Genomic DNA, 26,945 nt, shown 5'->3' with positions numbered 1-26,945 from the left:
CTGTCCGGTTTCGATGTCCTTTTGTTGCGACCAATGAATGAATGCATTTCTTGCGCATGGACGTGCCTGTGGTTGCACAAGGAATCTCATTGTGTGTAACCCATTTATATATATATACATATATACGATCCCACTGGCAAATCCGGATTATGGTTCTCGCATGTAAAGGATAATGTACGAATGTGTGGCTTTAAATTATATGCGATATTGAGTTCAATCAGATGAGCGTAAATTGCAATCTTGTGCTCATTAATTTAATGCGGCAAACTCATCAATAACCTCAAAAGTATAAAGTCAAAGGAGTGTAGACATTTTGGTGATATGTTCTATACATATTTATACCCGCTACTCATAGCGTAGGAGGGTATTATAACATTGTGCCTGGATAGACATATAATATATGTAATATATTTTTAATGCAGTACTGTATCAAAATACCCAAAATAGCCTTTGGTATATTTTTAGTATTTTAGTAGTATACAATAATTTGGTATATTTGAAAATGATTATCACATCATTTTCATTTTATTTAAAATGAGTACCAATATATTTAAAATATGATTCGATATATTTTTAGTATTTTTGCGGTTGTATATTAAGTTGGTATATTTTAATACTAATCCCGCACTGTATTGCTTTTATTCAAAATAAGTTTTTAGTATTTTAGCGGTAATTAATTTGGTATATTTTAAAGTCATTTTAAGTATTTTTGAAGTCGATTCACTTAATATACTGCACTATTCTGCTTTCATTCAAAATGGCTAGCGGGCATCTCGCAGTCGAGCTCACTCGACTGTAGCTTTCTTGTTTCAGAGTCGATTTGCTGACTCGTATGTTTTCCATGCTCTAATTTGCATGAGAATATCTTAAGTTACCAAGAGTAACCAAACACATACACATGCACAAAGCATAACCTAAAGCAATTATTTTCAAATGACATGGCCAAAGCCTTTAAAATTTTTGTTGAGCTTCTCACAAAATATTCCCAACTCTCTCCTGAAAAAAGAAGCAAAATAGAAGCAAAACAAAAAAGGTGCACGTTTTATTTTTGCCCAAATTGTCCAACTATTTGCAGTGCAAAGTTGAAACAAAATAGAATAAAAGAGCAACTTTGCTAACAACAAACTAAATACATGAGTAACATGATGAAACGTGAGCGATTGTTCAACATGTGAATACGACGTATGCACTTCTAAATCGCTTTAAATTGTGCTTTTTATTGACGAATATATACGTTGAAAAATACAAAATTTTAAACTTTGTGTTGCTTGCGTCAGCTATCTGGCCTTTGTTGTAATATTGTGCCTAAAGGGTATAAGAAAAACAAACAAGTTGCATAATTTCTTTTGCATTCATGCCGCAAAAAGTTAAAAAAACGTGTGGCCCATACTATATGTTATGAGTGTGTTTGGTTGCAATCTAGGGAAAGTCCCCTAGTCCGGCAGTGTGTGTTGGCATTTTATTACAAAAGTTTACATGACGCTGCAGCCCTTTCGGCCATTGTTGTCATTGTTGTTTGTGCGAAGGAGTGTATCGCTGTTCTTGTCATTTTTATAAGCTTTAAAACTGGTTTTTGGAAAACGCTTTAGCATGAAACGCCATGGGGACAAAGTCATTGCATTTGCAAATTTATAAGGTGCAGCCGACACCCTTGGCAACAGCAAAAGCAAAAGCAGCTAGAAAAAGAGCCAGCTCAACTTTATCCTTGACAGCGAAAAGTTGTGTGTGCAAGTGTGTTGTATACTTTATTTTTAATGACATTTTTGTTGCCTACTTTTGAGGGCCAAGTCAAGAAAATGCCACAGCTTTTCATACTCATAAATATTGTGTGCCACAAAACCCAATGTGGCTACCAATTGTCAACGCTAGTTTGGTCAACAAGCAGTAGAAACTGACAAGCGACACAAAACACAAGTACAAAGTTACAAAACTTACTTTTCGACTGCCGAAATTGTAATACTCTTACTACTCTGAAAAAAGTACTTGAAAGAAGCGAAGCACTTGATAGAAAAATTAAGAATTAAGCTAACTCTGTTTGAGGTTTAAGATGACAAAACTAATCTTAAGATCTATAACTCGAATAAATCGAATCTTCCTTTAGAATTTCCATCTCCTCATTAGTGTTTTTGATGATAGCTCAGTTAGTAGTAGCAAGTGTGTGGTATACTTTATTTTTAATGACATTATTGTTGCCTACTTTCGATAAGGATTAGGATAATAATAGTAGTATTTTCTAGTCTTTTATTTATATATATTTTATTTATTATTATTATTATTTTTTGAGCAGTTAACTTATCGCATTAAGTTTAATCTTCAGGCTTAATTCGAGGTATTCCCGATTGATATTACAGGAATTTATAGCCAAGGGACTACATTGAAATAAAGAGTATAAGAAAAACCCCACGCACTACAAGCAAAGTGCATTAGTGAGGGAACTGTATATCCAGAACTATCGCAACTAAAATTGAATTAAAGCAAAAAGTTTTCAGATGCTTTCATTGGTTCCGCTTTTGCTGCTTGCTCCTCTTGTTTTTTTCTTCTCATGTTACTTCTCTCTTCCCTTCATGCTGTTACTTATAAGTGTATGTGTGTTGCGGCTTTCGCTTGACCACGAGTAATGCATTACAACAACGTTCTACAAGCTTCAGAACATGACCAATGGCCAATGTAATTAAGCAACTTACAAGCAGCCGGCACATACACACACACATTTGGGCTGGCATTCATTATTAGTCATGCAGGGAAGCGATGGAATATTGTACCATATTTAATATGCGATTTCTGACACCACTTTTATGGCACATAAAATGTGGCGTTGTCCATTCGATGACCAAAAAGATAAAGGACGTTGCTCATTTATTTGGCTTACGCAAATGGACGGACGACTGCGTTTTTCTTTCTCTATGTGTGTGTGGAAGCGTGTATGTTTGTGTCTTTGTGTGTGTGCGTGTGCTGTCCAAATAAATAGCAACTCATAAAGCTCGTCTGGCAGCACACACACACGCACCCATGTCATATTTTTAATGAAAAACTGTGTGTTCTTTGGGCCAAAATTGAGGACCAACATTGGCAGCCAACAGATTCGAGCTTCGAACAAAATGCAGACAATTTCCGTGCGATCTTTAATACGACCGAAACACACGAGTCGAGCATAAACGGCTAGAGCTGCTCTTATGAATTACTTGCAAAAGTTATTACGGTTAAGCAACTGGAAGTCGTGTAATCAGATAAAACATCTGCCTGTTGATTATGAATAAATCAAGTATAAACGCACGAAATTGCGTCACTAGAAAAGGCGTTGCTTTGGTAATGGCATATTGCTGGAGTAACGAGAGAAAATGTGATGAGATTGCTGGTTAAGTAACTAAGGGAAAGATCTTAATATATATCAACAATGATATACACACATTTCAATGAATTGATTCAGAATTGAGAAATGATTGCGATAAGTTTACTGCCTAAATAATATTTCGAATTAATATATGTAAATAGAAGACTGGAATATATAACTATTAAATGTTTTAAAATAATTCGGAATCATACAAGAAATGTGATATTAGGGAAAAAAAACTAATTCGCTGAGAAGCGTAATAATAACAAATTCCTTATAAAGTTTTGAGTCTTAAGTTAAGGAGGGAAATCATGGAAAGTATTTAAGAAAAATACTGTAATTGTGTAATGATTGGTAATGTAGATTCACAGAAATAAAATCCTGGAAAATATCATTATTAATTCCATTAAAACAATTAAATATTTATGTTTTCATTTCCCATAAAATAACTTCAAAGAAATGAGAATGTAGTAAGATGATATTTTTCTTAATTTCTCCTCGTTTTATTGATTTACTATATTTCGCAATGATATTTCTAGCGTCGGTCACACACATGACACTTTTGTTCATCGATTCTCTAACTTCGTCCATCTTTTATCTTTAGCTTCTTTATTATTTTAAGTGATGATGAAAATGTTTACTTAGAGTTGAGTAACGAAAATTAAAGTGTACTTAAAATATGGTGTCTAAAGATTAAAGGATAATAAATGAAGCAACTCTTCAAGATATTGGGTAAAGTAGAATCTATGGACAAAAGTAATAACTTTGATTTTAGAAATAAAAGAAAATGGAGTAAAACTTATGGAAAAATACTATAGTTTATGTATCTCTTTAAACGATTAAGATGAACGTTGTAATAATCTGAGATCAAAATAAAGATCTGCAATTTGTGAATGGTTTTCATGCCATGTAAAAATGCAATCTTTTGCCACTCTACTCTATCTCTTTTCACTTTTGATGCACAATTAATGCGATTTAAAGCCAATTTAAGTGCATCAAAGTGTGCAGCATAAAGTAAACATAATTATAAGCCTGTCTCTGTTTGAAGCGAATGTAAAACCAGTTAACAGCAATTGCACTGCGGCTGTCGACTTTCGGTTTGGCGACTGTTGGGCTGTCGGTTATTTTTTGGTTGCTGCCTGTCGTTTGCCCATTAAATAAGAATCGACATTTCATGTTACAATTTTTGGCATTTGCGGTTGCCCGGTGGAACATTAATGAGGCCTTTTGGCCCTGTTAATTTGCAGTTTGCCTGGCAGAAACACACACTCACACACATGACATGACCGCGATAAGTCTGGGTAGGCCTAGCTATAATTACGTGCGCACACACGCAACCGCAGAAAAGGAGCTTTTGTGCATAGCTCTGCATTTAATAATTGGGTCTGCGTGTGCTTGACGCAAAGAGAAGAGCGCTGCATTCGCAGCTACCCGCTAATCAGACGCATCTGTTGCGGTTCAATATTTTGTTGCTGGTGGTGGCGATGGATGAAGGCAAAAGCTTCTGATTGCCTCCCGATGATGTGATTGATGTCAGTTAGAAGCCAAAAGTCGAAACTAAATCTACACTCGGTTACAATGGCTTCCGGCCACAAGCTCAACAGCAGCAACGCCATACAAAATGCTGGCAACGCCAACGACGACGACGACGACTTTGCTGTGAGCTGACAGGAAATGTGCAAGCAAACGACGCCATTTTGTGCGACATTTTGGGAAGCTCACGCTCACGTGCTAGACATCGGGCCATCGGGCTTGGCAGCTATTTTGCGGTGATTTTTAGCTCGTTTATTTATCGAAAAACCGGCGACGACAACACCGACTCAACGGCAACTGAATTTGAAACTACTAAACAGCCAAATGCCGCGACGTTGACAAAAACAAGGAGGAGGAGGAGAAGATGTCGCAGGGTAATGCGCCAAGGTTTGTTGGGTGCAAGCGCAAGCAACCGGCAAGCCGGAGAAACCGGAGAACATGCGATATTTACGTGATGCTGCTAAATGTCAAATATTTTGTCATTGCGATACAACAACAGCAACAGCAATAGCAACAACAACTGCCGACACATTTCGCCAGGCTTTTACTCGCGACACAAGCCGATTGCAATCTCATTTCAATGACAGTTTGACGAACGATTTTTCAACGTTGTTCAGACAAAATAACTCCGGATATTGGGTATTGTGTATCGCATGTCGAGTGAAATTGCGCTGTTGAGCAAATAAATGCGCGACTTTTGCTGCACAAGTAAATACAATATTACTGGTATGACAAATTCTATTGTAGCGCAAAATAAATATACGGTATATATGGTATATGCAATAATTGATCAAGTTAAGAGAAGCACTTTGTACCCAAGGCTGTGAATATTGTGTGGATTACAATAGCTTATATGTCCACGACGTTACGACGTTCATGAATGAACAAATATAAAATAGACTAACGAACTGAATCAATTCACCTTTATTGATCTTTTTGTTCAGTCTTTCAGTTTTGTTCATTAGTTCGTTCTCGTTCAGCTTTTGTTCTTTAGTTCGCTCTTGTTTAGTTGTTCACTTTCGATCCTTAGTTCTTTCTTGCTCAGTTGTTAATTTTTGTTTTTTAATTCGTTCTTGTTTAGTTGTTCGCTTATGATATTTAAATCTTTCACACATTCCATTTTTGATTAGTCATTCTTTTGCGCTTGTTTGTCATTCGCCATTGTCTAACTATTTCAACATAACTTATAGCTAAAATCAGATTTAAATGTATTACACAATAATTTGTATTTTTAGGAGATAATAATGTATGAAGCTCAATAGTAGAATATTTCCTATAATAGTAATAGCGGGTTTAGGAATTTCGAACTTCAAAGAACGAAGTACAATCGAGAACCAAACGATAAAGGAAACAAAATCGAACAAATTAGTTCACTGTTGATCAAACTGATTATTAAACTATGTTTACACAAAGAGTCCTAAATGGTCTCAAAAATTTTTGGACCATATATATTTACGAAGTACAATATTTCCCATAATAATAGTAATAACACCCTTAAGATTATCGAACTTCAAAGAACCAACAAAATCAGACGAACTATTTCACTGCTTAAAAAGCAACGAGCAAACTGATGATGTAAATTGAACGATGTTTACACAAACAGTAGTAGATATATTAGAATGCAACCCAAACAAATTGTTGGCTGTAAATTTTTGGTTGCTGCAGAGGTGGGAATTGAATGCAGACAAGTGCCATTTGTTTGGCAGCTGGTTTTCAGGCCGTTGTCAGGGCAAGTCGAGATAAGAGCGACAGGAGCGACAGCACGTGGAGTCAATTTCAGGTGTCGCTCGGACATAAATTACAATTTGAGTGGGCACTCAAAAGAGAAGCTGGGAGTTCGGAGTAGAGTGAGAAAGGGAAAGGGAGTGTGAGAGGAAGAGAAAGGGAAGCGGAAGTCATAAACAACAGCTGGCGCGTTATAAACTGCACTTGGCTTACATTTTATGAGCATAAAACTATTTAAATTGCAGTCGCGCATTGCGTTTGCTCATTTGCATAAAAATAGCGCTGTCAAGTGTGCCTCACACGCACACGCAAACACACACAGTTTGTGTGCAGTACATGATGATTTACTTAATTTGTGTGCGAAAGTGGAACTGAAATTGGAGCTGGAGATGGAGCTACAGTTAGAGTTGGAGTTGGAGTTGCAACTGCAGCTGGTTATTCCTACTGGCAACACGCAATTAACAAGTTTTTGATTAGTTGGTCAGCCGCGCGCAAAACTTTTGACATCGTTTTCAGTCATGTTGCAAAAGTTATTTTTAGCACTAAGCGTCGAAATTTATTTAAGCCAAAAACTATGCAACACATTTTGTGCCACTGTCCTCCACTATATCGCTCCTTTTCACTATCAATGCTCTCTCTCTCACACTCCCTTTCTACCAGGTACACATGTATGTGTGTGTGTTGTGAACAGTTATTTGTGCAGCTTAAAAGTTTGTTATCAACAAATGCGTAAATCCACCCAACCGAAAAAAGCGCAAACTTTCCAATGTAACAAACACATACGTGTATTTTTGCTGTTCCAGTTCGTATATGTGTGTGTGTGTGTGTGTAGGTGTGTTTATAGAGCTGTCTAACTTTTAGACACAATATTTATGATAGCCCAAGAAATCGTTTAACAACCTGTAAAGTGCATCACTGCATTTTGTTGCCGAGGTTGCAATGATAGTTGATTCAATTTACTTGTAGCCAAGTCACATTGCCACATCATTTGTCGACATAATAAATGCATTCCTATCAACCAATTGATATAGTGTAACAGAATGGCAATCCTGGATACATAAGAGTATTGCAAGGCTAGGGACTATATTACCACAACTATAACAGAAGTAAAATTAAGTACTATTAAGATATATGCAACATGGTGCTTAAAGAAGTATCGGACAGTTCTTTTTCAATACTCCGTTTGCTCGATAATATTATAAGACTCTCGTTTAATTTTTTGTCTCGCACAATTCCCATGTTTGCTCTCGAATTTCATTCAAATTTCGTCACTTCACCTTTTTCTTATTCCCGGGATTTCCTTTGCTGCTTGAGCCCATATTCAAGTTTAATAAATGGCAACCGAAAAAGTTTTTCGCTACAAGTCCGTTGGAGCGCGACTAAGTGGCTAGACATTACCGCAGACAGTAAGTACTCGAGGAGTACTGCCATTTAACCGTTAAGTGTCGTCTTTAGTTGAAAGTTCCGCCTACTTAAAAGCAGCTCAACTGTCCCTGAGTTCCCCCCTCTTCTTCGCCCCAAAAAAAGATGTCATCAGAAAAATGTTCATTTATTATTTGCGGAGCGCAAACTTTTCAGCCTCCGACGATCGCCTTGGGGGCATAAGTTGATGTTCCGATGCTGTTGGATGGTTGGTTGGTTTACTTTCGAGTATTTTGTTATAATGTGACTGTTGTAGGTGGGTATGAAAAGTGTGGGCCCAAAAGTGCTTGGTACTTATTATCGATTAGCCATCAGGTGAAAATTGCGACGCTTTTGAGTTGCGCTGAGTTTTCAATATGCTGCGCACATAAGCTAAGCTTTTCTTTTTGTGTGTTGCCAAAGTTTGTCAATCGCAGACGGCAAAGGATAACAGCGCGTTGATGTGACATTTAAGTAGCATACACATACACACCCTCAAGCACACACACACCCTCGAAACTGTTGCCGTTGGTGTGCCATAAAACTTTATCTAAATGGTTAAACCAAGCGCACGCTCATTCATTGGGAAGGAACAGAGAAAGGGAAAACGAGAGCGAGAGAAAGAGAGGAGGAGAGTGTGGGAAAGCAAGGGAGGAATAGAAAATAGAGGAGTGTGATACAGACTTTCATTACTTTCATTATTTAGCGCTGCACACACACACACACGCGGCAAACTAAGCGATTTAGTTTAATTGAAAGGCATTTTGATGAGATTTTAGTTGAACGCATTTGAGACGCTTAACGGCGTCTATAATACTGTGTATGTTAGTAGCACGAAACTAAATCATCTCAGCATTTAATCCGATTATACTAATATGCAACTTTCTTACAAAACTCCGCAAATGTTGATATATATATATATTTATTTTATAATGTCAACTCTATTATCAGCACAATACGCATCTAATGAAGTGTGTAACAATAATTGTTTAATTCAAAATGTTTTGTGGTCAAATGCTTTAATTAAATAGTGTGAGTTTAAACGTTAAAGTTTAATTGTTATAGTGAATCAGTTTGTGTTGAATTTCAAGCAATTGCCGGAATGCTATTATTTAGTGTAGTGTGCAAAATTGAGCATTTTAAATAATATATTATAAATTAAATATTATAAAATGTTATACATTCCTAAAATTCTATGGGCTTCTACAAATTTAAACTTCTTAAACACATTCCTCACATAATAAACTGTCTTTACTATAAAACTTCTATTGACAGTTTATTGAAAATTTGTAAATTTTATAAACTTATATAAATTATAAACTTATACCATAAAATTTCTCGATTGGCCTGTAAATCAATGTTTAAAAAAAATAATTTCATGTCGAAGGAACAAGGATTATTATAAACTCCTAAAATTGTATAAACTTCTACTCATTTAATTTTCATACTGCAATTATGAGCAGTTTAAATGTTCCTTTATTCAAATTATTATACATTCTTAAATTCTATAAGTTCTATAAGTTCCTTAAACTTATACCTTAAATAAACAAATTTTCTTCACTATGAAATTTCTCGATTGACCTGTAAATCAATGTCTAAAAAAGTAATTTCTTTTCGAAGGATCGTCCGTTGGTCAATTGAAAAGTTTACCTCAGTTTTTTTTTATTTTGCACTGCCCTCAATTTCGAACAGTTTGCCCCCGATTTTAATGGCTGTCTGACGTTGCATGGAGGAGTGGCCACAGTAACACATAGTTTATAGGTGTGGCGCCTCTATCGAGACACTTAAAATTTTGCTCATTTCATTTTGAATATCCAAACTGACAGGCTTGAAGTTACATGCTTATTTAACTAACATTTTCACTGCTCAAGCAGCGTCATAAAACGCTTTTAACGGCTAAGAGTGCTGGAAAAAAAAGAAACCGCTTTTAATTTGCATGGATGGACCCCGAAAAATTATGCAACACTTTTGCGCTTAATTAGGCAGCAGAAGAAGAAGAAGAAGTTCCCAAATGAAACTCAAGAATTCATCAGCATCAATTTGTCAAGTAACTAAGTATTTTTCGTCTTGTTGTTTCTGCTGCTTTTTTCTCTCGGCTGTCGCTTAACTAAGAGTTGGGTTGCGCTGTGTATTTTCCCCTAGAAAGTGAAGGAGTAAAGAAGAAAAAAAGGGCCGGGGGAGAGTATTTGGGGTTTGTTGCTGTCTATTTTGACACGTTTCTCCGCTCGTTTAAACGCCCCACGGGCATCGCACGCGCTGTTTGTCTTGTTAAGACAGCGAAGTCGACGTCGGTCGGCGTTTTGTGCGTTTTAATTATCAACTCCTAGTCTCTGTTCACAGGACCAAAAAATAGCAATAAAATTACGATGACGACGACGACGACGACGACAACGTTAATGTTTTCTTTTGTAACCAAATTTTAATGAAGGCCAGCCTCAGACGACAGTCGCATTTAGTTTGCAAAATTTTTAAGTTTTACCCATTTCCCAAGTAATTAAAATGCTGCTAGAAATGGATATTTTACGTCGATTACAGAGTATCATTAGGATGATATACCTCAACGTCGTCAAAGTTTATTGACAGGCTTCGCTTTTTAATGAGTTGCGCCTCTCTTTAGCACAGCTGCTTGACAGCTGTGGACTTCAACTCGTTGGCGATGGCTGGCAAAAGTTTTGTGCCAAAAATGCCATTAGCATTTTGCCTTGACCAAGTTAAAGTTTAAAATAAATACGGGCTGCACAAACATAAACATTGAAAACTAAACAACTTTTTGGCAAGAATGTTTTTTTTTTTGTTGCAAATATTCTTGGTTTAATTATGGAAATGTTGAAAAGTCGTATACACTTTGTATAAGCTTATTTTACTGTTTCTGTAAGTATATTGCAACATTTGATTGGGGGAACTGCATCCCACTGTTGGCCGCAATCACTCACAGGAATTTCGAATACGAAATAAGTTGGTAAAAATAATCGAAGTTGGCAAACGGGAACGAGAAAGAGGCAACTGGCAAATAAAATTGTTAAGCAAAGCGACAGCGGCAAATGGAATTTTAATTCAATTTGAATGTGTCGTGAAATGGCGGCGCAGTCTTTTCTCCTTTCCTCTCTCTCTCTCTCTCTTCTGCCTCTGTCTCTGTCTCTGTCTCTCTTCTGCCTCTGTCTCTGTTTGTCGCTCTATTAACGAAGACATCCTGCGGGTGGCGAAAGTCGTCGTCTGTGTATTTTTTTTTTTGTCATTTCGCAGATTTCTTTGTTTTTACCCACCCGACGCCATTTTGTGTAATGTAATTGCATTAAGCAGGGCGAAAGGACACGCGCAGGACATGTCCTGAATATATGTTTAATTGCGGCGAGTGGCTGCAACACGCAGATGCGAAATGAATGTTGTACAAAATATTCATCGAACAATCGACAATTGTAAACAGTTGTGTGCATAACCAATTTACCAACCACCTGCTACCTGCTGCCTGTTGCAACTAGCAAACTGCAACTCTTCCGACTTCAGATGCTACCCCAGGCGCTTGTTGTTGTTCTTGTGGCTCCCCTGCAGTCAGCAAGCAATCCAAGCCAAGCCGAGCTGCCAAGGTGTGAACGTGCATGGGCTGTGTGGCACTTGTCTCTGGCAGTTGTCCCCAACGGGGGGCAGCAACAGCAGCTGCAGCTGCAGCTTGCCGCCAGCCAGTTTTGAGAGCGAGAGCGAGAGTGGCAACTGTCAATTGTGTGGCAGTGAGTCGAGAACTTAAACTCATTAGCTGTCGCCATGGGGTTTAGCTGACAGGCTGCTTGCTTGCTATAGCAGCAGCAAACTCGGCAGCTTGCCAGCGCTTTTGGCTCTCAGGTTCTCGACTCGGGTTGCTTTATGAATTTTTTAGTTATTGCGTATGCCAAGTAGCATGCCACAAATTTGGGTCAACTGCAGAAGAATTTTTGCATTTCTAACCAGCACATAGTAGGAGAGAAAGATGGGAGAGGAGTTGTTTCCTCGGGTTGTGCGTTGCAGTGAAAAATTGCCTTGTTTCTTGTTGTGTGCCCGGTTCAAAAAAGCAAAGCTAAATCGCTTTAGTTGCAAGTGAAAGCGCAAAAATCTCACATATTCTCTGTGTGTTCATGTGCGTGCTTAGATTTCTCTCTCCCTCTTTCCTCACCTAGTGCTGCAAATTTACTGTTGAATACTTTGCAGGTGCCACACACTCACACAACAGCAGCAAACACAGGCGACACATTAATTCTTATTTAGTTTTTAAACAATTGCCCTCAGTTTGTTTGAGTTTTCTGTAGTGTGAACCAAAAAAGAAAAGCAGAAATTCGCAGAATTTGTGGTCGGAGTAGAGCATAGTGAACAATACTCGTATAATATGCTTACAAGCTACAATTTTGTTTTTCCTAGCTTAATTGTATTTTATTAGGCGACATATAGCATTGCATAATGTAGGAAGGAATAACAAGAAAGCTACAGTCGAGTGTGTATCACTGTAAGATACCCGCAACACATTGCGGTATTTTTCTTAAAATATACCAAATCAAAAATACCGAAGGGTGTGTATGGTATATTCATCCACTACTCATTTTCAGTAAATATAACTCATTTAAGGTATTATTTAAAAATATACTAAAAATAAAATACCGAAAAATACTAAAATATACCGAAGAATATATCTAGTATATTCATTCGCTACTCAATTTCAGTAAAAGCAAAACATTGCGGTATTTTTCTTAAAATATACCAAATTAATATACCGAAGGGTGTATGTGGTATATTCATCCACTACTCATTTTCAGTCAATTGTGGTATTATTTTAAAAAATACCAAAAATAATATACCGAAAAATACTAAAAGTACCGAAGGGTATATTTAGTATATTCATTCGCTACTCAATTTCAGTAAAAGCAAAAAATTGCGGTACTATTGTACATGAAAGACTATATTAGGTATATTCCTATACTACTACATTCAACATATACCATAGAGTACCAATGCGAATTGTCAACTAAAGTAACTAAGATCTGACCCAGCCATTTTTTGCCATATAAAATTATTTGTTAACTATCAGCCTGTTCAACCTAACCTTATACTCTTCTACTTTATGTCTAGCGGGTATAAAAGCACACATGAGAGATCTAAAATGGAGTTAAGAATACCTTAAAAACTACTCTAAATATGATGCTCTTAATGTAATTTGATGCTTTACCTTTAAAATTACACTCATTTGCATTTACAATCATATTGTAATTGAACAATGTTATGCATAGTTCAGTTGCCAACAATTCCATGATAAATTCAGTTAACTTTAGTTGTTTTATTTTTTCCGTAACTTTAATAGCGTGCGCTGTGCTTTGTAGGGCACAACTTGAGTTTGCAAAGGTTATGCATTTATTTCACTTTTTTTTTGAATGCCGCATGCAAACATTGCAACGTTGAGCTTAACGTTGCTTTTGGCGTGCGCAAAGTAGGCACATTTAAATAAATGCTAAATAAGAGAGTGTGTGTGTGTGTGTGCAAAGTAGACTGCTAAGTCGGCACAAATTAATGAGAAATTATAGTCTCCCCTTGCATGCACGGACTGGCTTGTAAAATGCACTCGAGTTTGTGCAAATTAGTGCAGCAGCAGAATTCTAAAGACCAAACAAAGCCTCTTTTGTGGCAACGACCACATTTTGTTGGCATTTAATTGGTTAAGGCTTTAGCTTTGACAACTAATTGAAAATGTGAATGAGAATCCATTGGTGCTGGAGCCAATTCAAAACTTTAACTCAAGTATGCACTCGAGTTGTAATAGAAATGGGGATCGAGACGCAGAGAGAGAGAGAGGGAGAAGGAGCATAGTTATGGTAAGCGTGTAAACTTGGCAAGGCAATATGATAACCAGTTCTGCGTGCTATTTCAATAAACAAACATAAGCAAAATCGGAGACAAATACGAGTAAGCAGCAGCAAATGGGAGATGCTGAGTTGATGCCACATTGTCGATTAGAATGCGGCACAAAGTCGACAGACCCAAGAGGTAGAAGAGTCAACAACCCATTCCATCTCCCACATCTTTCCACTCACGGAAATCGAGCAAATCAAATGTAAACATCTAACACAGCCATGTGATGACAGCAAGAGAACAAAAACTTTTGTTGCGTTGCAGTTTAGCGATTGCCAAACTATAAAATACCCTGTAGAAAGCAGAAGTGGAAAACTGTAGCTCAATGGCAATTCTTTTTTGCAATTGAAACAGCCTTTTGTGTCCTTTCTTATTTTTGTTGGGTATAATAACAACAGTCTAATGGCCCCAAAAAACAAGTCGAGTCGCGGAATTCGCGTTGCCTGTGCGTGGCAAGTATTGTGTTGCATGCAACTCGCGCAGCACTCAGTCTCCGTTAAGAGTCTGACAAATAGCAAGAAGAAATGCTTATTTTATTTGCATATATTGCAACATTTGCCAGCGCAGATACAGCTTCGTAATGTGTGTGTGTGTGTGTCGTAATGTGTGTGCTCTGGGAAACACGCATTAGTGTGAGATGAATGCAGCAGGAAATGTAAGTCGTACTTTGGAAAATATGCTCACATCTGTGAGAGCATCAGCGTCATCGTATATAGCATTTGTTTGCCGCACATTTGCACTCCACTTTCACAGCATTAGCCTGCATAAATATGTAAGTGTGTGTGTTGGTGTGTGCTGGTGTGTGTGTGTGTGTGTGGCTGATGACATTTCCATGTCAATTAGTTGAAAATGCTCCAAATGCTTCTTGACTGCTGACAGCAAATGATAAGAAACATAAAAATTGTATTGACAGTTGCCGAGGCTACAAGAAACCTACCCAAGAAACAGAAGCGACAAAAGGTGTTCAGCTTGTACACGTTGCTGGAGGTGGAGGGGGGTGGAAGAGGTGGCGAGTGGCAAGTGTTAATGTGGCTGACATTACATTGAGTGCAGCCGAAATGCAAACAACTTGCGGCAGCTGCGGCAACTCTGCTTCTTCTTGTTCATCTTGTTGTTGTGCCACTTTTGTTATTGTCTTTTGTCGTTGGAAAACATTATACGCGATGAGTATATGCGTGTGTGTGTGTGTGTGTGTGTGTGTGTGTGTGGCAACATCATGGCACAATGGGAAATTTGACCAGTTTTAGTGGCATTTATAAATAACTTGCAAACGAAAGAAATAAGATGTTAGTATTAAAAAATAGATGAACCTTAAAGGAAAAAGATGCAATTGAAATTTCAATGTATTACCTTATTTTGTTGAAAATGTCCTGCAAAATTAACAACGCAGCATGTGACTTTAATAGCCGATATGTTAAGACTGTACTTTTAAGTTAACATTTCTGTTATTTTTGATCTATTCTCAATATGTTAACATCAAAATATTATAAATTTGCATACTTGTGAACTTTATGCTACAAAAACAAGTCAAATTCCCCATACTGCATAGTCGAAACATATATTCATCATAAATTCCTATTCCTATTCCTATTCCTATTCCTATTCCTATTCCTATTCCTATTCCTATTCCTATTCCTATTCCTATTCCTATTCCTATTCCTATTCCTATTCCTATTAAGACTGGAGTGTTATATTAACATTTCTGTTATATAACTTAACACTTTGATCTATTCCCAATATGTTAACACCAAAAATATTAGAAATTTGCATAGGAAGCAGGTCAAACTCCCCATAGTGCATGGCTGAAACACATTTTCATCATGTACAACCTGGTCGCTCATGTCGTAGCATACTTTTCAGCGCGCGCGCAGGTTCAACTTTGTAGAGCGTGTCCAATTGCCTATGCTGACTGACTGGCTGGCTGACTGGCAACCAGCGTCCTTTTGTCTACTCCAACTGCAAGTGCGTCCGGCTTGTGGCACAGTTTTAGCTCGGCTTTGGCTTTGGCTTTGACTGCAATCAATTTTATTCATTGCAGCAGCAGCAGCAGCAACCAGGCAGCCATTTGCAATTATGCTTGACTGATAGGAAGTGCTAGGGGAGTGCAATTCATATTCAGCAGCAGCAGCCTGTGGCACCTTTTGTTACACATTGGCAAAATATTTGCCAGCACTTGCAGCAGCAGCACACAAAAAGCAAAAAAAAAGAACCTGAAAATTCATATGTAAATTTCACAACAAGAAACTCGAGTGTGTGTGCTTTAAGTGCTTGGGCTCTGAGAGAGTAAAATGAAATTTGCTACCTGACTAACAAGTTGGTAGCTCTGCTGGTAGCTGCGTGGGATGATCATCAGTCATGGCTCAGTGTCAGCACGCCATCATAGTAATCGATCAATATTCAATTACAATTACAATTACCATTACGACGAGCTCGAGCTGCAGTGGCAAGAGAAAAACTTCATGCCCTTTTCACAGCATGTCGAACGGTTCGCGACCCGCTTCAATCTGCCGCTTGTCAGGTGCACAACTCAATTGCAATTTTACTCTATTGAGGGGCGTGAACAGACGAACAGGTCACATGGCGTATGCGCAATGGCCGCCCAGTTCCAGTTCCATTCCCAGTCGCAGTCGCAGTTTATTTATGCTGCTGCTGCCCCATTTACCATTGCACTTTCGCTTAAAGCACTTACCCAAAAATTGCCCCAAAAATATATAGAGGAGAAAATAAAAGAAAATCAAATTGAATTTACGCAATGTGACTTTGCCAAACAACGTTGCAAGTTTATGGCCTCCCTCTGCTTTTGCCTCGGTCGTTGTCGCTGTCATGTTTGTGTGCGGCTGGTTAAATCGTCAGCATGGCCCATCCTGTGGCAAAGCCATTTTTAATGAAATTTTCAGCTTTGCTGAACTGAGAGCTCAGACAGGCGAAAAGCATTCTCGCAGGCTTACAGAAAACGACAGGCAAACTTCTTCTTCTCTGGCCATAATTACAAGTGAGAGTGGAACTTTGTGTGAACATTAAAGCTAGATACTGACAGAGGGTCAAGTTATGCCTCTCTCTCTGGCGATCAAGAAAAGTGCACCAAAAATATGTTGTAAGAATGTTTTCGACTTATGCATGCAAATATCTGAGCACACAATCTCCACTCGAAAGTTATATCGATAATGAACGTAACTCGGTATCTCGCTTTGATGTGGAACACATTTGCATCCTTAATTGCATTGCCCCTGGATCTTCGCCTGGGCAGCATAACTTAACGAACTTGGTTATTAGGAACAAAGCCAATCATAGCCATAGCTAGCTCTCATAGTTACAGCACTTCAGTGGCTGCTAATAACAATTTTTCTAAGCTCTGTTGCGCCACTACACGCATAACTTCATTATGGTCGAGTTGCCACATGCAGCACACAGCTTGCACCAAAAGGGATGTTAAGCGAGGGAGGAGGGAGGAGGAGTGGTGGCAGCAGTTGTGTAAAGTGCGCTGCTCTCGCGTTTTCCGCATCCGCGTTGCTCAATGATCCGTGTAAGCACAGAAAACTGTACGGGAAACCAGAGATAAACAGATATAGAAATGTGAAACGACGCTCGATGCTCCCCTCGCAAGCTTCTCGCTCTTGTCAGTCTGTCCAGTTGGCCAGGAGTGAGTGCCACTGGTTACTGGCTGCTCTCTGCACTCTCTACACTTTCCACTCTGTCTCTGTGGTTATGGCCATGGCCGAGAGACATGCTGCCAAAGGCAGATGCAGAAGCAGAAACAGCGACAGAGACAGAGACTGAAACTGAAACAGAGTCGAGAGCCAGAGGCCAGGCCAGAATGAAGCTGCAGTCGTGTATTGATTGTGATAAATGTCCTTCGGCACGCTTTGGTGGCTGAGCTGAGCTACCGCAAACCACCATAGGGAAGAGAGATAGAGATAGAGATAGAGGAATAGAGAGAGAAAGCGAGATTACTAAAGAAATCATGTGGCTGAGCTGTGGAAGCAGTTGTATGCATTAATTCAGTTCACTTTCTGGCAGCGAAATAATTTCTAGACACAACTCATTAAATATTAAGCACTTGTTTTGCAGTCAGCCGGAAATTTATACTACGGTTTAATTACATGTGCAATTTATTGACACACACACAAACACACAGAGAGAAACACACACAGCACGCCCTTTCGTGCTAATGAACTCCACAGAGCAGAGAGCAATTTTAATTAATGGAATCCAATAAAACCCCAAAATACACAAACACAAACACACACACTTCACTGGCTCGTGGTGCGAATTATAAGCAATAAATGTGCATATAAAATATAAAAATAGCAAATAGCTGTTTCATTTCACTTGACTACAAAATACTCTGCAACTGATTTCCATAATATCATGCAAAGACAAATTATTTGAATGCTGCTATTTCTATGACAACATATCCCAGTTACTTTCCTTCCTTCTTTCGGGCTGTAGAGTATGGAAATGAACATCGCAAACACACGAGAGAGAAAGGAAAATGTACGCCACAAACTTTTCGCATAATTAATGCAAAAATGTGCAAGCAATGTACGCAATGTTCATTTCCCTTTCTCTTTCTCTATCTTTCTCTTAATTTACCTGCTCAACATATTAATTAGTTTTTCACATTTAAGCTTAGCAAAAGTTTTTGTGCTCCTCTGGACTTCTTCTTTTTATTTTCCGCTTAATGAACAAATTTCGCATTTGACAGTTGACTTTGGACTTTCGTCCCAATTCTGATGGTGATTCGTCGTATCCGTAAACTTCGATTGGCATTCATATTCCCTGAGCCCGTCAACATGTCAAATAAAAATCAGATTTCAAATGAATAAATACCCAAAAGAAAATGCGAACGCAATGAAAATAAATTATAGAAAACTTTTGTAATATAAACTACGTGTATTGCAATGATGATGATGATGCTAAGAAACCAAGATGATGATAATGACGATGATGGCCACTCAAGCGTTTGCTTTTGATTTTGCAAGCAAATCACTTGCACAATTCCCGAATCTCCCGAAAATGCGACCAAACGAAATGAGTGACAGACAAAATGAAAAGTAAAAAAAAAAACAAGAAAGCAGCAAATAAAGAAAAGAAAGAATCTATACATATACATATATACACATCTCTTATAACCATTCCACACTTTAGCAGCTTTTCGAATTTTTCCAATTTTTATTGTAGTTGCTTTTGGCAACTCGGAGTTTGAGTCTCGCTTCTGAACAATTCACTTGTGTTTATTTGGTATTTCTGTTTGCCCTTGTTGGTGTTGGCAGCAGACACTTTTGCTAGTTGCTGCTGCTTTGCTGTTGCTTTTGTTGTTGCTGGTGGTGCCAAGAAATATATTTACCATAAATCAACATCAAAATGTTTGATGATGCGATAAATAGCAAAAGAAAGCAAATGGCGCCCAAAGGCAACGCATTCGAATTCGAATTCATCAAATACAACTTAAGTGCGCCTCGATAAGAAAACTTCAGACTAAAGTCTCTCTTTCTCTCTTTAGTTGTAACTTTTAATTAGAAAATGTGTCATAATTTACATACATTTATTACGTATGCTTTAAACTTTTAATTAAATTCCCAGCTCATTGTCGGTGTCTCCACACACGCCGCGAGCAAAACGCTCTTCCTTCACGCTACTCAACGCGAGCAAAGTTTACACGTCAACTGATAACACGATTAGTGCAAAAGACTTGACAAATTGTCGAGTCTGAGAATTACTGAAAATGAAGCTAAACAAGTAAGAAAATTACAGTCGAATGTGCTCGACTGTAGGATACTCGTTACTCATTTGGAATAAAAGCAAAATATACCAAATTAGTATACCACTAAAATGCTAACAAGTAAGAAATATACTGTCGAGTGTGCTCGACTGTGAGTTATATCTGACACCCATTTGAAATAAAACAAAACAGTGCAATCAGTATTAATTAAAATATACCAAATTAGAATACCGAAAAATACTAAAAAAATACACTAAAATGATATACCGCAAAAATACTGTAATAAAGTAATTCGCTAAAAATATACCATAGAGCGCAAAATATACCAGATTGGCAGTTTTTATCCATACAAAAGTATTTCTTCAATAACATCTGCTTAAAAACTACACTTATTATTGTATGTACCGAAAATCGCATCTTTAGCTTTAAAATTACGCTTATTATTGGATTAATATCGATTTGTGGAGACAGAAGTGGGCGTGGTAAAAAATTTGAAACAAACTTGATCTGGTTGCAAAAATAACAAGTGTTGTCTAAGAATGTTATATCTTGATCACTTATATATAGATCTAGGTGTTCCTACGCCGGACGGACAGACGCATATAGCTATAATGCCTCGTCTGTTAACATTGACAAAAATATATATACTTTTTAGGGTCGGAGATGCCTCCTTCTGCCTGTTACATACTTTTCCTGGAGGCACAAAGTTATAGCGAATACTCGTATAAAAATGCATTTAATTGTCAGCAATTGTCATCGCATAAACGTCGTTTATTTTCAACTAAAAAACTTTCGGCAGTTGCTTAAAGCGACGCCGTCGCCTTCGCCGTCGCCGCACACACGCCTTCAGCACTAATTAAAATGTTTCTCTCAACCGAACGGCAGACAAATGTGCGCTAGACGTGCGAGCATGTTGTGCCAGTTGATGTCTCAACACTCCCTCACCCTATAAGACACACTCACATGCACACCTGAGTAGTTGGGGCAGATGCCGCGCCGACTGTGACATTGGCAGGCTATTAATTAGCTAAACGCAAATTCATGACCTTTAGACAAATTGACACTCGCGATAATCAAGGGTGAATTGTGTTTGGTTTGGCATAAGGATTGCCTCAATTACGATGTGAATTATCTGAAGCTATATGTGTGTGCACAAATACGCACAGAAATACATGTATGTATGCGTTTGAGGCTGACAAATTTATTACCTTTTTAATATCTATGCGATTCTGGCATTTCAATCAACTTGCAAACATATATTTGCCAATGTCAATCAATTCACATGAATAATCGATTTGCACAATTCGAAACTTTTATTTAACAACACACATTTTGCATGTGAAATGCGTCGCGCAAAATGTATTTGAATAATATTCAACATCTATGCGAGTTTTAGTTATAATCTGAACAGTTTTGTTCCGCCAACAAATTCTAAACTTTTGCAATAAAACGTCAAAGCATACGCTTAAATTTTAAATACTGTATACTACATAAATAAATCAAAATACGAAAAAGGATATTAGTTTAATATAGTTAAATTTAAGCCAGACTTTTAACTGATTCGATTTGTGACAGGTGCTGTTTACCACTTGTAATTTTTATGCTGCTTGCTAAGCGCGTCACAAACACAGTTTTCTGAAGCATGTCGAGTGTGCGTAAGCACTTGTCTGTGTGTGTGCGTGCGTATCTGTGAGTCTGTAAACAATAATAGCTTAAGCAGAAAACGGCGGCGTAGCAACGTCGAAAGTTGCTGCAAGCAAAGGCAAAGTCACATGCACATTACAAGTGCAAAACTTTTGAGGTTAAGACGCTTCAAATGTAATAGCACACACACGCACACGCACACATGCACATGCAATCCAACACACATGCACAGACGTGCAATTACACATACACGGAAAGAACTTATCGCTTGGTTGCTGCTAACATAAACTTTTTTGTAGCATACATTTCAGCGTCGAAAAATATTTTTAAAGTTTTCCGTATTGTGTCTGTGATTTGTGTTGTTATTGCACTGACGTCGAAAACTTTGAAATATGCAACTTTAAACGTATGCCGTAAACACTCAAGCAGACCTAAAATAATAATAACAATAATGAAAATAATATAAAACAAAACTGCAACCAGCCAAGGCAACGAAATATTTGCTTGTTGGTTCTGGAGAGAGTTTGTTGATTGCCAACGAAGTGTGTGTGTGTGTTTATGTGTGGTATGTGTGTGTGTGTTAGTGTACATAAATGTATACTATGTGTGCTGTGATATGCTAATTGCCAACTCATTAAAACAGCTCCGTCTTCATGCACTGACAGCAAACGTCGCTGTTGCCACAGGACTCGCTCTTCATCCTCATCTCCAGCCTCAGCTCCATCTCCGTCTCCCTTCTCGTCTTACATAGTTTTCAAATTGCCACCCCCCCTCTCAATGGTGAGTGTGGGCGTGTGTATGCACTGCATTTACATGCAAATAATGTTGTGTGCTTGTGTGCGAATGTGTGTATGTGTGTGTGCGCATTCTAATTTAATCAGTCTGCTAAATAATGAGGCAACACAACAACAATAACGACTACGACAACGACAAGCACAAAAACAGCAGCAACAATGACAAAGGCAACTGCATGGAGAAGAAGAAGAAGCATCCACTCAATTTTCGCCCAGCTGCTGCAACACTTGAAATACCCTTTAAACAATTTGAAGAATGTTCAAGTACAAAAACTTTTCAGAGAAATTCATGACATTTTTAGCGATTAGTTGAATAAATTGTGCAAACTCTTGAAAGCATCTCTCTCTCCCATCTTGAATTACTTCTTGCAGTATAAATTACAGGGTATACGCATAGTCAGTTAACTTGATTCATCAGATTCGTCAGTCTTTGGCTGTTAGTTTCTTTTTATGGTGCCGCTCGCTGAATGCATTTCATTCTTGCTTAATTAAATGCACTTTGTTGTGGCCAAATATTATTTTAGCAGAGCAAAAGTTGTTAGAGAATTGCAGTGACAGCAACTGCTTAAAAACTTGTTGCCAAATAACAACACTGACTAATTTCGTGCTTTCTCTCTTTCTCATTTCAGGTAAGCTGACGTTGCTCATGGCATAAAGTTTGTTAACAACACAAGCGTAAATACCCAAAAGGCTTAACAGTTACATTATTTATGCCTAAGCCTTATCAAAATACACTCACACACACACACACACACATACACTCTTATATAAGTGTGTAGGGACCTTCTCTAAAGTTGGAAAATCTTCTATAATCGTTTTATAAATTTATGCGAGCGCCGCAACAAAAAGTGCTGGGCACATGTTTTGTGGCTTCTCAAGTTGAGTAAACCTTATGAGCCTTAAAGTTATCTCTTCTACTAGCTATGTATATGAATGTGTGTGTGTGTGTGTGTGTGTCTTTGTTGCGTGTCATTATCACGGAAAAAGTAAAAGGACAACGCTCAACAGTAAGCAGTTATTTACGATTAAAAGTGAAAGCTCTTAACCTTAACAAATGTGGGTAGACATATTTTTCTCTCCAGCTTTCGCATTTGCTTGCCCATTTTTTGGTGGCATGCAACTTGGCAGCAAACGAGCATTTAAACGTTAGAATAATCTCGCAAATGAGATATGCGGGCTTCATGTTTTTATGTTGATTGAATTTATAGCTATTTAAAGCTATTTAAACCATGAGCAAAAGTCGAATCTTAGTTGTGTTGAAAAAAATAATTAAGTGAAAAGTATTTAAAGAAGACAAAAAATACCAACCACAAATTAAATCGTTTGGGATTAAGGAATTAAAGTTCACATTGTAAAAATATATATTTTTGAATATGGGCAATTCTCTAGAAAGTGCAACCGGCGCCAAAAAATTCAAACTCTATAAAAGCATGTTTTCTTCACATTTGTTTATAGGGAAAATATTACATTTAACTAATATAAACGATTTTTCCATTTACTCATACCACATTTTGAAAAATTTCAATGCAAAGTCGAAGATGAGCAAAAGTTCTGTTTTGAAGATTTCTACTGCAAGTTTTGTTTTGATTCATTTCCTTAAAGGGAGTCAGTATGCATTGATACCCTTAGTTTAATATCTTGTTTAATATCCAAAGGAATATACAAAATATATAAAAGAAATGATGCAATAGCTAATAACGGTAAATTTCTTTTCAGCTAATCAACTTCTATTTTTGTCGCGTGCGACAGTGAAAAACAGCATTTGTTATGAGTGCATCTAAAGTTTTTGTCCATTGAGCATGCAAAATTGTGTCCAAACACATCTTTTGCTACCAAATATAATAAAATAAAATTTGAATGAATATAAGCACAACTTCATTTTTAAGAATTTTTGAAAGTTTGTCGCGTGCGACGTGGCAAAAAAAAAATTTTTTTTTTTTTTTCGTTAAATTATTTTTTTTTTTAGTGTAGATGATGCATACTCTTTTTATGTGCAAAAAATAATATAAATTTCATGTCATAAGCGCCAATTGAGACTTTGTCATTAAAAACAATGATAGAATGAATGTGCACAGTATACCGGTTATAAACCAATTGAATTTGTTTTGCTGAAATGGCCAACAAACGAAATCTACTAGAACAGTATATTCATAAAAAAAATTTTTTTGACATTAATGATGTAATTTAAGATAGGTAATTATGTTTCTTATGTACATGTTATGAATATATTTCGTTTTGTTTACCTTTATTAAAGTTATTTTTTAAAGTATGAAATTTTAGTTGAAAATAAAAATATATATTGAATATATTAAAAAACTATGAAAATGCTTCATATGCTCTTCAAATGAACTTAAAAAGTAAAAAAAAAACAGCATAAAAAGTATGATGGAAAAAATGTCGCGTGCGACATGTCGCGTGCGACAGTGATTAAAATTTAATTTAAAAAAAGACAACTTAATATTTTTAAGTCAAACCAAATACACTATTTAGATAAATATATGCATAATACATTAAAATTAATTGCATTAAAATCTTTCATCACGTTTCGCTGAAATAAGTGCTTGAACTGGTTTTTGAAAAAGTAACTTCTGTTTTTGTCGCGTGCGAATGCGCAACATTTTTGCAATTTTCTTGAAAACGAACAATTGCCCAAAATCCATCTTAGCACCAATTATAGTGCTAACCGAGAGCTATAAGTTTCAATTTTTACAAAATTAAAATAATGTCGTGGCACATGTTTTTTTTATACCCGCTACCCATAGGGTAGAAGGGTATTATAACTTTGTGCCGGCAGGAAATGTATGTAACAGGTAGAAGGAGGCATCTCCGACCCTATAAAGTATATATATTCTTGATCAGCTTTAACAGCCGAGACGATCTAGCCATGTCCGTCTGTCCGTCTGTCCGTCTGTGTGTCTGTGTGTCTGTGTGTCTGTCCGTCCGTCCGTATGAACACCTAGATCTCAGAGACTATAAGAGATAGAGCTATAATTTTTTTTCGACAGCATTTGTTATGTTTGCACGCAGATCAAGTTTGTTTCAAATTTTTGCCACGCCCACTTCCGCCCCCGCAAATCAAAAAAATCGAATAACAAGCGTAATTTTAAAGTTAGAGTTGCGAATTTTGGTATATATAATAATAACTATAGTAGTTATGATTCCTGAAAATTTGGTTGCGATCAGATGAAAATTGTCGAAGTTATTAAAGAAATACTTTTGTATGGGCAAACACGCCTACTTACTAGGGGTCTTAGTTGCTTTAGATGACAATCTGGTATATTGTGCCGTCTATGGTATATTTTGAATGCGGTACTATATCAATATACCAAATATACTATTTGGTATATTTTTAGTATTTTTGCAGTATATTCGGTATATTTTGAGAAAATTATCGCAAAATATATTTCTTTTATTCAAAATGGGTAGCGGGTATCTCACAGTCGAGTGCACTCGACTGTAGCTTTCTTACTTGTTTCAGTTTGAATGCGTACAAATGTCGCATTCGACATCAGAGAATTGCCCATATACATTCTTGCATTTTCTTTTATCAATTTATTAGCTTTATAAAATATTTTCCCAAAATGTTATAAAGTGTTCTAAGTCAATAAATCTTATCTCAGGCTTAAGGCATTTTCAAGAAATTCAGGACAATAATTATTCAGAATAGTGAACATGAACTAGTTGCTACATAAGATATTAGTTATCTTATTGGTTGTAAATAAAATCGTTTGCATTACAGGGATTGAAGTTCACAGTTAGAAAATATATTTTAATGGCCATAAGCAAGAAGGGTATAATAACCCGTAGAAGGAGGCATCTCCGACCCCATAAAGTATATATGTATATTCCTGAGGCGATATAGACATCTGTCTGTCCGTCCTAGATTTCATAGACTAAAAGAGATAGAAATACAATTTATTACTTTTAAAACTATTTCAAATTTTTGTCCCGCCCACTTCCACCTTCGTAAATAAAAAATAATGGAGTAGAAAAGTGTAATTTTAAAGCTAGAGCCGTAATTTTCGGTGAGAAACAATAATTGCAGTATTTATGATTCTTGAAAATTTGGGTGACATCAGATAAAAATTTTAGAAGGTTCTTAAGAAATATGGCAGTGGATATGGGTCTTCAGTATATTTTTTAGTATTTTAGTGGTATATAGATTTAGTATATTTTAAGAATGTTTCGTTCTGGTTACTTTTATTAAAAATGGGTATCTTTCTTGTTTTCTTGTTCGTTATATAAGAAAGATATTATTAAATATGCCTATTTGAATCGTGTATTAATTGCTTTGTCTGACAAAACGGTATTTTTTCTACTTTATAGTATATTTTGAATGAATTACAATTTGCATATACTAAGTATAGGCTTTGGTATATTTGGATATATTTGTAGGATATTCTTAGTATATTTTAAGAATGTAGATTTTTTTAGAAAGGAACAGCGATTACTATGCTTCGCTTTGGTTATTAAATATTTTTAATATTTGTAAAAAAGATTGCCTAATTGTTCCAATTAAAATCTGCGCTTAAATATCTGAATAAATGACATCCTCAATAGTCCATTTAGTGAATTGGAATTGGCTTTTAAAGCGTTCATCATGGCCAATCTCAGTTTCAACGAACGTCGCTGGCATATCAGCAAAACATTGTCAACCCAAAATGTGAAATGCTGTGAAATGAAATTTGTTATTGGCCCGTTGCCAATTTCGCTGTTTTGCACGCTTGCATTAATTGCTGATCTGTCTCTCCCTCTGCGTTTCTCTCTCTCTCTCTCTCTCTTTATTTGGGTGTACGTGTGTTTACCGCCGTCTACTATTTGAGGCCACTATAAATTCAGATTACGCTTGGCACTGCACTGCATACAACACCTAATAAAGAGGCGGGGAATGGGGGTAGGCCATGTGTGGGTGTGTAAGTGTGTGTGTGTG

At 37.0% G+C, this 26,945-nt stretch overlaps 1 protein-coding gene across 4 annotated transcripts in view; it reads left to right on the top strand.

The window, feature by feature from the left end:
* LOC117566870 (syndecan) overlaps positions 1-26,945 on the top strand; it is a 143,642-nt gene that overhangs the window by 74,064 nt on the left and 42,633 nt on the right. The gene's annotated exons all lie outside the window — the stretch shown is intronic.

Source organism: Drosophila albomicans, chromosome 3 (genome assembly GCF_009650485.2).
Source record: "Drosophila albomicans strain 15112-1751.03 chromosome 3, ASM965048v2, whole genome shotgun sequence".
Taxonomy (NCBI): domain Eukaryota; kingdom Metazoa; phylum Arthropoda; class Insecta; order Diptera; family Drosophilidae; genus Drosophila; species Drosophila albomicans.
Note: the sequence above shows the minus strand (reverse complement) of the source record. Positions and strands in the feature narration are given on the sequence as shown.